Genomic DNA, 13831 nt, shown 5'->3' with positions numbered 1-13831 from the left:
TTTTGGGGTTAATGACTCATGAAAGAGTCTGCGAGACATTCTGCAAGACACAGCAGATAATGACTGAACTGTCTTTGGAATTTCCTGCTTGATGAAAATGTCTGCTGGATACTATGAGCCTGTAGGCTTAAGATGGATGCCCCAATGGTACAAAAGAACTGTGGGTGACTGTCCAGGCAGCGAGATGTCTCTGTCATTTCTAGAGTTTTCTTATTTCTTGTTTAGTTAGGTAGTATTATATCCTTCTGGAGTCTTTGATGGAATTAAAGCATGAATAGATAGTTATAGTTTTCCTTAGTTATGATAAAAGATAAAATAGATATAAATATTGTAACTGTAATTCTTGCTTGATAACTGCTTTGCTATATGTAATTTTGCTATGTTAAAGTTAAAGCCTTCCTTTTTTTGTTTAAACAGAAAAAGGGGAAATGATGTGGGAGTGTCATATATCAATCTGTTGATTTCATTGGTTAAGCAATAAAGAAACTGCTTTGGCCCTCATAGGTTAAAACATAGGTGGGTGGAGTAAACAGAACAGAATGCTGGGAGAAAGAAGCTGAGTCAGTGAGTCGCCATGGTTCTCCCACTCCAGACAGATGCAGGTTAAGATCTTTCCTGGTAAGCGCACCTCGTGGGGCTACACAGATATAAGAAATGGGCTAATCCAGGTGTGAGAGTTAGCAGAGAAAAGGCTAGATTTAATGGGCCAATCGGTGTTTAAAAGAATACAGTTTCCGTGTAATTATTTCGGGGCATAAGCTAGAGCTAGCTAGCCAGGCGGCTGGGGTGCTGGGGACGCAGCCCCACCGCTCTTTTTTCAACAGCAGGGTGACAAAAACAGGAGATTTCTGGGTAGAAGAAAGCTCTTTCCACAGTCGTGATCCAGTCACAGAAGAAGCAAGATGTGACTGCCTCACTGAATAAGGTACTATGCTGTGGGACAGTGGTCTGTATCCTGTCAATTATGTTTTAAATAAACACTGATTGGCCAGTAGCCAGGCAGGAAGTTATAGGTAGGACAACCAGACAGAGAGTAGAGGCAGGTCAATGGGAACAGAAGAATTTTGGGATGAAGAAACTCCTGGTTGGCAGTGTGATCCCAGACATAGAAGAAGCAAGATGTAACTGCCCCACTGATAAGGTACCGAGACACGTGGCTAACACAGATAAAACTAATGGGCTAATATAAGTTATAAGAGTTAATAAGAAGCCTGAGCTAATGGGTCAATCAGTTTATGGTTAATGTAGACCTCTGTGTGATTTCTTTGGGAATTAACAATTGCGGGAACTTAGAATAACAGAAAACTCAGTCAACAATACTGAGCCGCATGGCTAACATAGACAAAAATAATGGGCTGATATGTTATAAGAGTTAATAAGAAGTCTGAGCTACTAGGCCAATCAGTTTATAACTAATGTAGACCTCTGTGTGATTATTTGGGACTTGACGACTGTGGAAACTGGGCAGGACAGAAACCTCAGACAGCAAAAAGGAAATAGGAAACATATATTCTGGCAGACTTCTATAAATGATCAAAGATCAAAGCTAAGAGAATATATAAATAGTATTGTAATTGTTGGTCTGATAGACACAGGTACAGACATGAATATCATTATTCCAGAATCTTGGCATCCAAATAGGCCTCTTCAAGAGGCAGATGTCCAATTACTGGAATTGGAACCATATCTCAAGTTGAACAAAACACGAGATGGGTTGGCTGCATAGGGACACCCAGAAGGTCAGAGAGGGAAGCTGAGGCCATATGTGTTTAATATTGCAGTGAATGTATGGAGTTGTGACCTGCTGCAGCAATGGAATGCCCAGATTAACATTTCGGCAGTCCCAGGAACTCATAATTCTGGGCAGGTTATTAAAGGCACTATACATAAGAGTCACCAGCTACTTAGGCTGTACAAGAACATAAAGCAACTAGCAAATTTTTAGAGGTACCAACAGCCCTACCTTTAAAATGGATAACTGAGAAACCAATATAAGTTAAACAGTGACCATTAACAGAAGACACACTGCAGGCTTTAGAACAGCTGATAAAGGAACAAATAGATGCTCACCATATTGAGGAATCAACTAGCCTTTAAAATTCTCCTGTATTTGTTGTTAAAAAAAGATATCTGGTAAATAAAGAATGATGACAGATCTAAGAGTTGTCAATAAGGTAATTCAATCTATAGGCCCTCTAAAATCTGGAATTCCTCTGCCTTCTCTATTAACAAAAGGATGGCCTATTATAGTTATTGATTTAAAAGATTGTTTCTTCACTATACCTGTACAAGAAAAGGACAGAAAAAAATTTGCCTTCACAGTGCCTACTTATAATTTTCAACCTACTAGGAGATACCAGTGGACTTTCCTCCCACAGGAATTTCTCAATAGCCCCACCATATGCCAATACTTTGTAAGTCAGCCATTGGAAATAATACATAAAAAATTTCCTAAATCTATAATTACCATTACATGGGTGAAATTTTGCTATCTGATTCAAGCACAGATACTTTAGAAAGAACGTTTTGTCAAAATGGGGATTACAAGTTGAAAAAATACAGAGAGGAGATTCTGTGAATTACCTAGGTTATAAAATAGGTTTACAGAAAATTACAACACAAACAGCACAAATTAGGAGAGACCAATTACAGACTCTTAATGACTTTCAAAGATTGTTAGGAAATATTTCCAGTCTAAAATTGGCTCTTGGGATAACACCTGATCTAATAATTCATTTAAACAAAACCTTAGATGGTAATAAAGACTTAACTAGTCCCAGAGAATTAATAGCTAAAGCAGAAAAGGAATTGATGGTTGTTGAGGAGAAATTACAGGAGGCACATGTGGATAGGGTGAATCCAAATATTAATTGTATTCTAGTCATATTGCCTTCCAGAATTTCTCCTACAGGAATTTTAATGCAGAGGTACAATATTATCTTAGAATGGATCTTTTTACCACATAAACCAAGTAAAAATTAAAACCTTATGTGGTAAAAGTCTCTGAATTAATTAGAAAAGGTAAATTGTGATTTTGTCAATGAGCAGGTATAGACCCAGCAGAGATTATAGTGCCTTTTACTACTAATGGAATAAAAAAGTTATAGAAAGACAATGAACCATGGCAAAGAAATTGTATTGATTTTCTGGGAGAAATTAATAACAATTATCCCAAAAGCAATAGACTGAACCTTATAAAGAGAACCTCTTGGATTCTTCCACAAATTGTACATGATACTCCAATAACTGGAGCCTGTACATTTTATACTGGATGCAGATAAATCAGAAGAATTAAGTAAGTTGGAACAAAGCCTTTATAATTCTGTCTAGAAGGCAGAATTTATGCTATTCTCATGGTGCTAAGGGATTTTAAAGAGCCTTTTAATATAGTTACTGATTCACAATATGCAGAAAGAGTTGTCTTGCATATTAAAACCACTAAATTTATATAAGATGATACAGAATTGACTTCATTATTCATACAGATGCAAGACATAATCAGGAATAGGCTTTGTCCTATATACTTAACACATATCCGATCACATATGGTTCTGCTAGGTTCTCTCGCACAAGGTAATACAGATATTGTTTGATTATTGATTGGAAGCATGTTTCAGGCCTCGGAACTTCATAAAAAATATTATGTCAACAGCAAAGGTTTAAAGAAAGAGTTTTCTATTACATTGCAACAAGCTAAGGAGATTATAAAGAGATGTCCTACTTGCTCTTTCTATAACCAAACACTGCTACCTGCAGGGATTAACCCAAAGGGTACTCAAAGGAATAAAATATGGCAGATGGATGTGTTCCACTTTGCAGAATTTAGAAAAATAAAATATGTACACCACACTATTGACACTTATCCAAGTTTTCAGTGGGCAACTGCTTTAAGCTCAGAAAAAGCTGATTCAGTAATCACACACTTATTAGAAGTTATGGCCATCATGGGTATACCTGCACAAATAAAGACAGACAGTGGTCTAGCATATGTCTTTAAGAAAATGAAACAAATTTTGCTTATTATAAAGCATATTACAGATATACCAAATAATCCTACAGGTCAGGCAGTTATAGAAAGATCAAATTGAACTATAAAGGATATGTTAAACAAACAGAAAGGAATGGAAAATACCACCAGAAATAGTTTATATGTTTATTAACCTTGAATTTTCTTAATGCTAATGAGAAAGGGACAACAGCAGCAGAGAGACATGGGATAATTTAAAAGTCTTCTGAATTAAATCAGCCAATGTATTTCAAGGATGTGTTTACAGTACACTGGAATCCAGGAGATGTGCTACGTTGGGGAAGCAGTTTTGCTCTTGTTTCCCCAGGAGAAGAAGATCTATGGATACCATCAAAATTTATAAAGATTCTGTTTTAAAATTAGAAACCTCTTGAGAAAGAGACACGACAGCTCATCCACAACGGTGACCATACAGGTGGTAAGGAACTCTTAAAAGGGTTGGGGCAGGGTTCTGTTCTTGTCTTTGCAGGAAAATACTCATTCAAAAAGTCAAGAGACCCTGGACATCTAGATGCCTAAAGAAAAAAGAATAATCACCCAGATAAGATAACCAAGTTAAGAGAATTATGACTTATGAGGACATGTCATTTGAGAGTAAGAGTCCCAAAAACATAAACAAAAATATTAATCATGATTCACTTAAATTTATAGATGGATTTGGAGTTCAACACTGGCTCTGTCCTCTAAATTTAAGCATGTTGTTAAAATAAAAATTCAGAGTTTCTGTGTCATTTCAGGAGCCATGATATGGGAAAGAAAGAAAAGGAATAAGCAAAATTTTTACTTTTCTTCATATATATTTTTGTCTCTATGGTGTAGGAGGTTTTTCTGTTCATGTGTTGATTTCATTGGTTAATGAATAAAGAAACCGCTTTGGACCTGATAAGGCAAAACTTAGGTAGGCAGAGAAAATAGAACTGAATGCTGGAAAGAAGGGCAGAGTGGGAGAAGCCATGGATTCTCTGCCCAAGATGGATGCTGGTTAGAATCTCCAGTAAGCCACAGCCACACAGTGATACACACATTAATGGAGATGGGTTGAACTAATATGTAAGAGGTAGCCAATAAGAAGTTAGAGCTAATGGCCAAGCAGGGTTTTAATGAATACAGTTTCTGTGTGATTATTTCAAGTGTAAGCTTGCCAGGCAGCTAGGACAAACATGTGGCAGGCTCCCTCCAACAATTGGCAGACCAACATGGCTAATTAACTCCACGTAAAACCTAAGAGGACTTCAAAAGGAATTCTAGACACAAATATAGAGTTTACCACAGTTGTTTTTTTTTTTTTTTTTTTTTTTTTTTGCGGTTTGCTGGTGGCATGCCATAGCTTCTTTAAGAGAGAATTTCCAGACTCAGCAGCCACAGCAGGAAAAAAGTGGCAGTTTTGAAATACCGGCTTTCTGGGCCGTGCCACCAGCATGACCTCTGTCTCTTGTGGGAGACAAAACATTTTAATGGGGTTTGTGAGCAGATTGCTGCAGCTTGCTTCATGGCAATACGGACCAGCTTTGTGTCTGGAAGTGGTGTGGTGTGCTTGGCTCTCAGAGGCACGAGCAACTCTGCCATGCTGGACTGGGTGGGGTAAAAGCACACAATAACTGTATTCGACCTAGGAATCTCACAGCTTAGATTCTTAAGTGCTTAGCATTTTAAAAGTACAAAGCGAAAGTGTTCCTGGACAGTAAAGAATTAGATTCACAATAGGACAGATTCAGGCATAAAAGACTTCTACATGGGTCACAGTGTTGGATAAATGTATGTAGGCTTGGGAGAGAAAAGATAGTATAGAGAGTCATAAAATAAGTTAATGCTTTAAAAAAAGGTAACATCATTAAAGAGTACAGATAGTGGTAGATTAAAAGGAGTAAAGAAATATAAGTCACATAAAAACGGAAAATTCACAGGGAGTCTGGATTCTGTATATTATTGTGTTTTCTTTAAATTTTTTGACTATGAAGGAGCTAAGTACAGAGAGATGTTTCATTGTATGGGCTGCTAAGCTAAACCAGCATGTATATTATAAAGGTATCTTGACTTCAGAATTTGGATCTAAGTATATGGTGCTTTGGAAAAGAGGTTCTTCTTTTGTTTTCACACAACATGAGAACCTGTGGATTGCTTCTATACCAATATGGTTTCATGGACTAAAGCCTCCTGAAAGGTTATCATGAACACCCTCAAAACTTCATTCAACTGCTGACTGGGATGAACCTAGCACACAGGATATACCATAAAAGCCCTGATTAACAGCACCCCACAAACAGCATGAGGCAGTTTGGAGAGAAAAAACTACACCCATATCTCCAAATATTGTTTATAAATGTTCATTTGCATTTAAAGGGGGATATGGTATAAATATGAATAATTTACATTTGTATGGATCTTGGCTTATTGATATAAATTTAGAGTCAATCTTGTTATATGTATATTTCTTCTCTTGATTGAGGTGTTGTGATTGTGTAGTTCATTTAAAAATGCAATGCATAATTAAGAAATATAATTTAATAGATAATCATCTAAAATAGTCAAGTTTATAGTCATGTTAGTTAGATTTTCTAGATGTGCATAGATATATTTCAGGTGGATAGGTATTCTTCATATCTTTCAAAGACTAAAGAATATGGGATTTAAAATGTTTTAATAACTTAGGACTTTTCATGGAAATGAAACACGTCTGTTCCTGACATCACCAAGCTACTTCCTGAGGGAGATGGGCATTGAAGAGGCTCCTTATGGAGTTTACTAGCCATTTGGGCAAGAAACTGCTCTTGCCTTGACTGCTTCACTGAACAGGCAGTACCCACATAAAAACTGGAAGTAATTCTAGAAGACGACATCCCTCTCCCAACAAAGTTTGTACTCAGGGTTAGGGACATCTTTTAGGGGTTAATTATAATTGGTATAAGGCTGGGGGTTGGAGGAAATTACTTAGGCCCAGGTATCTCTTTGAAAATAAAAGAGGAAATTGGATGGGATAATAGATTAGTGTGAGCTGACTCACACTAATAATAAGAGTAAGTAATAGAATTAATAGTTGTAAGATATTATTTATAGGTAATTTACATTGGTATAGATGTTTGTATACTGATACAAAGTAAAATTATATTGAATATGCTCCTATTTTTGTCCACAATATTTGTATACCTAGGCAAAGTTATTTTGTCATATTGTATGTATGCATGCTTCAACCTCTGATTAAGACATTTTGTATATTGATATAATTTTAGATATATTTATTATATCCCAACATACATTTCTACCTCTGATCAAGATACTTATACATTGTTTACATTTTGAGGTCATTGTCCTCATTTGTTACACAGTTGTTTATTGTATAATATTCTATTATGAAGTCTTAGTCTTTAAGTTATATCAGTATTAAGAATTATAGATCAATAGTCATATATGTTTGTTATAGTTAGACTAATCAGGTTCTTTAGATATATAGAGATTGTATTCTGAATAGATAGGTAATCTTCAACCACTTCAAAGAGCTGTAGAATATGGCATTTAAATAACTTAAGGTTCTGTTTACGTGAGACACGATTGTTCTTGGCAGTACTGATCAATTCCTGAGAGAATGTTGAGCACAAAAGACACTCCACTTGGAGCTTGTTTTCTTCCTGGTAAAACTGGCCTTTGGGCAAGGAACCGCCCATGCCTCAACCACTGACAAAATGCACTATGTATGGACAAAACAAGCAGGATACAAGAAAAAGACTGTCAAATCTTGCTAAGACAAGGAAAGACAGTTTTGAAAATTTTCCTGCTTCTGAAAATAGTCTGTCATTTACTCTAGGCCTTAGACAAAGTAGGCTGCTCCAACGTTACAAATGAGACTTTGGGTGATTGCCCAGGTAGCCAGTTATCTCTGTCATTTGTTGCACATTTAGGAAGTTGCTTGCCTGTATTTCCTGCTTACTCAAGTAATATTATTTCCCTTCCATGTATTCAATGGGGTTGAAGACTAGATAGTTGTAGTTACTTTCCTCTCATGATTTAGCCATGTTATTTATTACACAAGACTTAAACTCATTAGGATAGGATAATTATTGAAACATTTATCACATATTTCTTGCTTGATGTATTTGTTCTTTTGTATATAATTTTGTATTAGGATTAGAACTCTCTTATTTAAACAAAAGAGGGGGTGCTGTAGGCAATTCTACAGCCAGTAGCCATTCAGTTACCCACCCACTTGGGCGTGGCCTCTTACACTATTTATGCCGATGTAAAGCATGCATCTGGCCTCTTTTCCAGCTGCTGGATTTGGTTGCTGTTCTCCATTCCAGCAGAGTATTGTGACTTGTGAGTCTACCCACAAATAAATAATGCTATATTATTCTCATTTCTGATCTAGTGTGGAATTTCTTTTAAGCATCCTTTTTCAGCTGAGCTTCTGATTAGTGAGTCAAAGAAACTAATCTTTGGGTCACCCACCACTGTCTTCTCCCACCACAATCAGTCCCATGTCTTAACTTACAAAGGCTTACAAACCTTACCTCCTTCCTGAGTTCTTTCCCTCCAGGTGGCACTAGTAGAAGATGCCACACTCACTTTCCAATGCTGCCCACCCCTTAATATCTCAAATCTCCTACCTCAACCTAACATTAATTATTCCCCATCTCATTCCTGCATAGAGACCTTAGATAATCTACTGCCCCCACCCCTTACATATACAGGAGGGCAAACTGCCCCAGGCCACTCATATCTGGTACACAGACGGAAGCTCCTTTTTATGTAAAGGGCTTCATAGAACAGGCTGTGCCATAGTGTCAGATACTAGGGTGGTGGAGGCACAGGCACTTTCATACTACAAATCAGCAGGCTGATTTAATCGCCCTTACCCATGCCTTCCAGTTAGCAAAGGGACAATCTTTAAATGTTTACAGAGATTCCAAATATGCCTTTCTTATCCTCTTGTCTCACGCAGCTATGTGGAAGGATTGTAGGCATCTTATGACAAAAGGAGTATCCATACCTAACTTAGGTTATATTTTTGACCTGTTAAAAACCTTCCATCTCCCCAAAGCTATAGGAACTATTCACTGCCAGTCTCATCAGACCAACAGTTCCAATATTTCCAAGAGAAATAACCAGGCTGACAAAGCAGCTGGAAGAGCAGCATTCCAGAGCCCAAACCTACCTCAATCATTTCAGGGGGTTCATACAGTACAGTCCACATTCTCACAGACACCCCCTGACACCTAGCAAATTCTGTCCTACCTACATCAGCTCTTCCATCCTAATAGCAAAGCTCTGTTTCATTTTGTCAAGGCTCACCTCCAACCCACCCCTAAGGACTTAGAGTTCTTAAAAGTTATCACTGCCCCTTGCAAAATCTTTCAAAAGTCAGATCCCAAGACCAAATATCATAACTTTTCCCAACCACAGGTCAGGGGCTCCCTTCTAGGAACTGACTGGAAGCTTTATTTTACAGTCAGATGAGCTAAATAACTCCTGGTCTTGGTAGACACAATGTCTGGGTGAATTGAAGCATTTTCCACCACTAACAAGAGGACCCAGACAGTTCTGATGTTCTTCTCCAAAAAAAAAAAAATCATCCCCCAGTTTGGAATCCCAACCTCTTTTCAGTCGGATAATGACCCAGAGTTTACTTCCAAGATTTCTTAAACTTTGTCTAAGGCTCATAACATTTCCTGGCATTTTCATAGCCCATACCACCCTCAGTCTTCAGGAAAGGTAGAACAAACTTAAAAAATGTTCTTGTTAAGATGTCACAGGAGCTTCATTTTGACTGGGTAAAACTTTGGCCTCTGGCCCTTCTTAGGGCTCTCCCCAAAAGCCCCCTTTCCATCCTTTGAACTCATAGATGGAAGGCCAGTTTTAACTCCTAGCTTCTCACCTAAAACCTCTCCCTTTCCTGATCACCTGCTTACTTCTCTGTTACCCATTTTTGCTCCCTATTATGGGATTTTACGAAAGTTTTATAATAAACAAAAGGGTGGAATGTAATGACTTCAGTTACATAAGGCTGATACTTCCAGGTTCTAGGTGCCATGCATGTGCAGACAAGCCCTCAGGCAGCAGTGCCTAAATGGCCCCCAGGGATGTTAAAGAGCCCTGCGTGACCAATGTGTGCATGGATTACACCATCTACATATGACTCAGTTAAGCCCTTGTGTGTATGCGTGGTTGCATCATCCACATATGACTCAGCTGAGCCCTTGCACGCATGTATGAGCTCTTTTATCTGTATATGATGTAGCCACGTCAACCCCTTGTGCACATGCGCTAGGCAGCTTTTAAAAGCTGGATGCACCATCTTCCTCTCTCTCTCTCTCTCTCTCTCTCTCTCTCTCTCTCTCTCTCTCTCTCTCTCTCTGCACACTGACTTCGCCAGGCCTGTACATGCTCCCACTAATGAACTCCTAAGTGGATTTGTTGCAGGTTCTGTGTTTCCTTCTCACTCCTGCCAGGTAATTTCACTAAGAGCAAAGCAGATTATAATGGTCCAGCTCAAGAAGTTTCAGAGGAGAAGAATATTGTGGCCTGGTAGACCATTGTTGTGATATTTTGGCAAAGAATGTGGTTGCTTTTTGCCTTTAACCTAATAATCCCTTGGCCAAATTGTAGAGTTTTAGATTAATAAGACAGGAGATTTCTAGACAGCCAAGCATTGAGTATGTCATGTGATTATTAGTGTTCACTCTTATGCAGATCTATAATGAAAAAGAGCAAAAAATACTGAAAAAAAGTAAGAAAAAATACAAAATTGTAACATGAAGGCCAACTTGTTGGGGTTTCTGTCCCGTCTGGTACCCCACAGCCGGAAAGTCCCAAAGAAAATCACACAGAGATCTCCATAAGTTATAAAACTGATCGGCCCATTAGCTCAGGCTTCTTATTAGCTCTTGTAGGTTATATTAACCTAGTATTCTTGCCTATGTTAGCCACATGGCTCAGTACCTTTCAGCTGGGCAGGTTACATCTTGCTTCTTGGTGGTCTTGGCTGGAATGGGAGGAATGGGCTTCCTCCTTTCTAGCATTCTCCTGTTCTCATCACCCCACCTCTACTTACTGTCTGGTTGACCCACCTATACTTCCTGCCTGGCCAATCAGTGTTTTATTAAAATACATGATTGATAGAATACAGATAATTTTCCCACACCACAAAATGTGAAGTTTGAGGAGAAAAGGAGTACCAAGAAGTATAATGGAACTAAGTCCAGTGCTCAAGGAGATTAAAAATAAAATTTAAATACCTAATGGTAAATGGAATAAAGGGAGTGGTGCCCTCCAAGCAAAACTCCACCCAGCTAAGCTTCCTGCTTATAAGAAGGAACTAAAGAAAAGCTCAAGCAGTGAAAGAAATCAGCAGCAGCTGAAAGCTGATGCAGATTATGGGGGCCAAATTTCAGTCACAGTAAGCAACAGAACTTACTAGTTTGGGTCATACAGTTCTGGCTTTAGAGCCAAAAATACAAAAAAAAAAGTCATAGACTTTACCTCCACGACTAAGAAAAGGCACTGAGACCAGGGGAGTTCCAGACTGGAGGCCCAGATAGGCCATTGTGTGAAGCTGGGACAATGAAGGCTGGATTTCACTGGAGACTCCGAGTTGGAGATGTCAAGAACATCTGCTAACAGGGTGCGGAACCAGTCCAAGAGAGAGGAGTTGTGTGGCAGTCACAAAGCTGAAAGGAGTGGTGATCTGTAGAGCACTCCGACTTCAGATATGGAGATGCTGAGTTTCGTAGGCTGGCTTCAGGCTCCACCAGGCTAGACGCGTTGATGTAGCAGCAGCACTCTTGGCCCAGGAACGTTCAGGTGCCTCCTTAGTGTGCTGTGAGGAGGTTTGTGATTCTGCATCACTACTTGAGCCCCTGAGGTGCTCTGGCCATGGAGAGAGGCAAAGGACTCGGCCAAGTTTTCGATGACCTTCTGGAATTGTTCAGACAGTGTTTTTTGTTGTTGTTGTTGTGGTTTTGTTTTGTTTTGTTTTGTTTTGTTTTGTTTTGTTTGGATTTTTCAAGACAGGGTTTCTCCGTAGGTTTTGGTTCCTGTCCTGGAACTAGCTCTTGTAGACCAGGCTGGCCTGGTGGTGCACGCCTTTAATCCCAAACAGTGTTTTATTTGCAGTAACTGATTGTCCTAGGGCCGTTGTGCCAAAGCCAGACCCCACCAGGACTGCAGCCAGCAAGATGCCCGGGAGAAAGACTGCATGGCACGTCCAGCCCGAGGCCAGCTTAATGGGAGAGGATGAAGTCATGGCAAACTCGGCTTGTCTGTAGGGTGTTAGCTGTGGTACCAACTTCACCAGATAGCACATGGAGCTGGATGAAGAGAATTGTCAGCTTTCAGCAAGTCTGGAGCTCCACAGCTTATAGTTTGCAGGTGCTCCTGGGACCGTGTCTGGAAAACAGCTGAAACAGCTTCACACCTTGGTGTCATAGCAAAGGCTATGGCTTTGGGTTGTAAGGCATGAACAGAATTTCCATGTCTAGAGAGCCTGATATGTATTTCAGCCCACTAAAATGCACCTTTAAATCTATGCTTAAAAGAAAATCAAAGGAATTTAAAATCTTGAGCTCATAAGTGAATGGTCAGTGCTCTATAAGTTCTATAACAGAACTCCATTTATCAATACTAAAACTCTAAACTTTTGGAATCTTAGAGAAACCATAGCATATCTGAAACATTTCCCATTTTCATATATTTTCAATTACTGACTTGTATCTTTATAATTTGCATTTATACATCTTACATCATTTTCTGAGACCACAGACCCTACTTAAACTTCCGCATCTTCAGACCTTTACATATCTTAAAATATTTTCTTAGACCCTCAAAACTTTGGTAGACTTTAACCCATTTTTCATATAATCACTTATCAGAGATTTAAGTTTATTACTTAGAACAGTCATAGCCAATCATATTCCTTTAGTGGAAAGTTACATCTGAAGCCTGTTCATCCTTCACTATGAAACCTGTGAACAAGACAAACCTGTCTGCATTTTAAACAAGAAACCTAACTAATGAACTACTGAGGTGATTGTAGCCTTGAGGGAAGGAACTGATTGCTGCTGCCTGGCTGACAAAACTACACTTAGCCTAGACCATCAATGGGATCAGAGACTTAAGGAGGACAAAAAAAATGACAGAGACTAGTTCATAATTTTTTATCTAGACAGTTACCCCAGGCTGCTGTGGGCTCCATGGAGCTGGATGCAGGGATAGCAACCTTAACCACCAGGCTCAGAAGATAAGTTTTTCCTGTGGAGGGGAAAAGGAGGTACTGAACTTACTTTATCTAGGCAAAGTGGGGCAATCAACTCTCCAACGCCCTGCTTGTCCACAATTGTTTGGGCTGAGCCCTGGCTGCAGGCAAGGCATTGGAATAGTCTCTTGCAGTGATTAGTATTACCATTGTGCAGGTGGAATCATTTGTCTCTGTGTCCACTGTCTTCTTGGAGACTTTGGGAGTCACTGCGAGGATCTGGAAGTCTCTGTCATATAAATTTAAATATGTTAAGTGACATATTCTACAAACCTCTGACATTTTGAGGGTCATTGTCTATTATAGTTCTGAACATCTCATGGTTTAATCATCTTTAACAATTTATAATAAAATAACAAATTCTAAATTGAAGTTTTTTAGTATCAAAATGAGACATAAACATAGTCTACACAGAGACTGGGAACTTCTCTGATCATTACATAGTGTTCTATTATAGAACATAACACCTCCCTGCATGACTGAGTTTACCAAAATACCTTTAAAATGCTAGCAAAAACAAGGGGATTAGACATAGGTTTTTAAATCTGTCTTTCCTAGCTTGA

Source organism: Microtus pennsylvanicus, chromosome 6 (assembly GCF_037038515.1).
Source record: "Microtus pennsylvanicus isolate mMicPen1 chromosome 6, mMicPen1.hap1, whole genome shotgun sequence".
NCBI classification, from domain to species: Eukaryota; Metazoa; Chordata; class Mammalia; order Rodentia; family Cricetidae; genus Microtus; species Microtus pennsylvanicus.
This window is presented reverse-complemented; position numbering follows the sequence as displayed.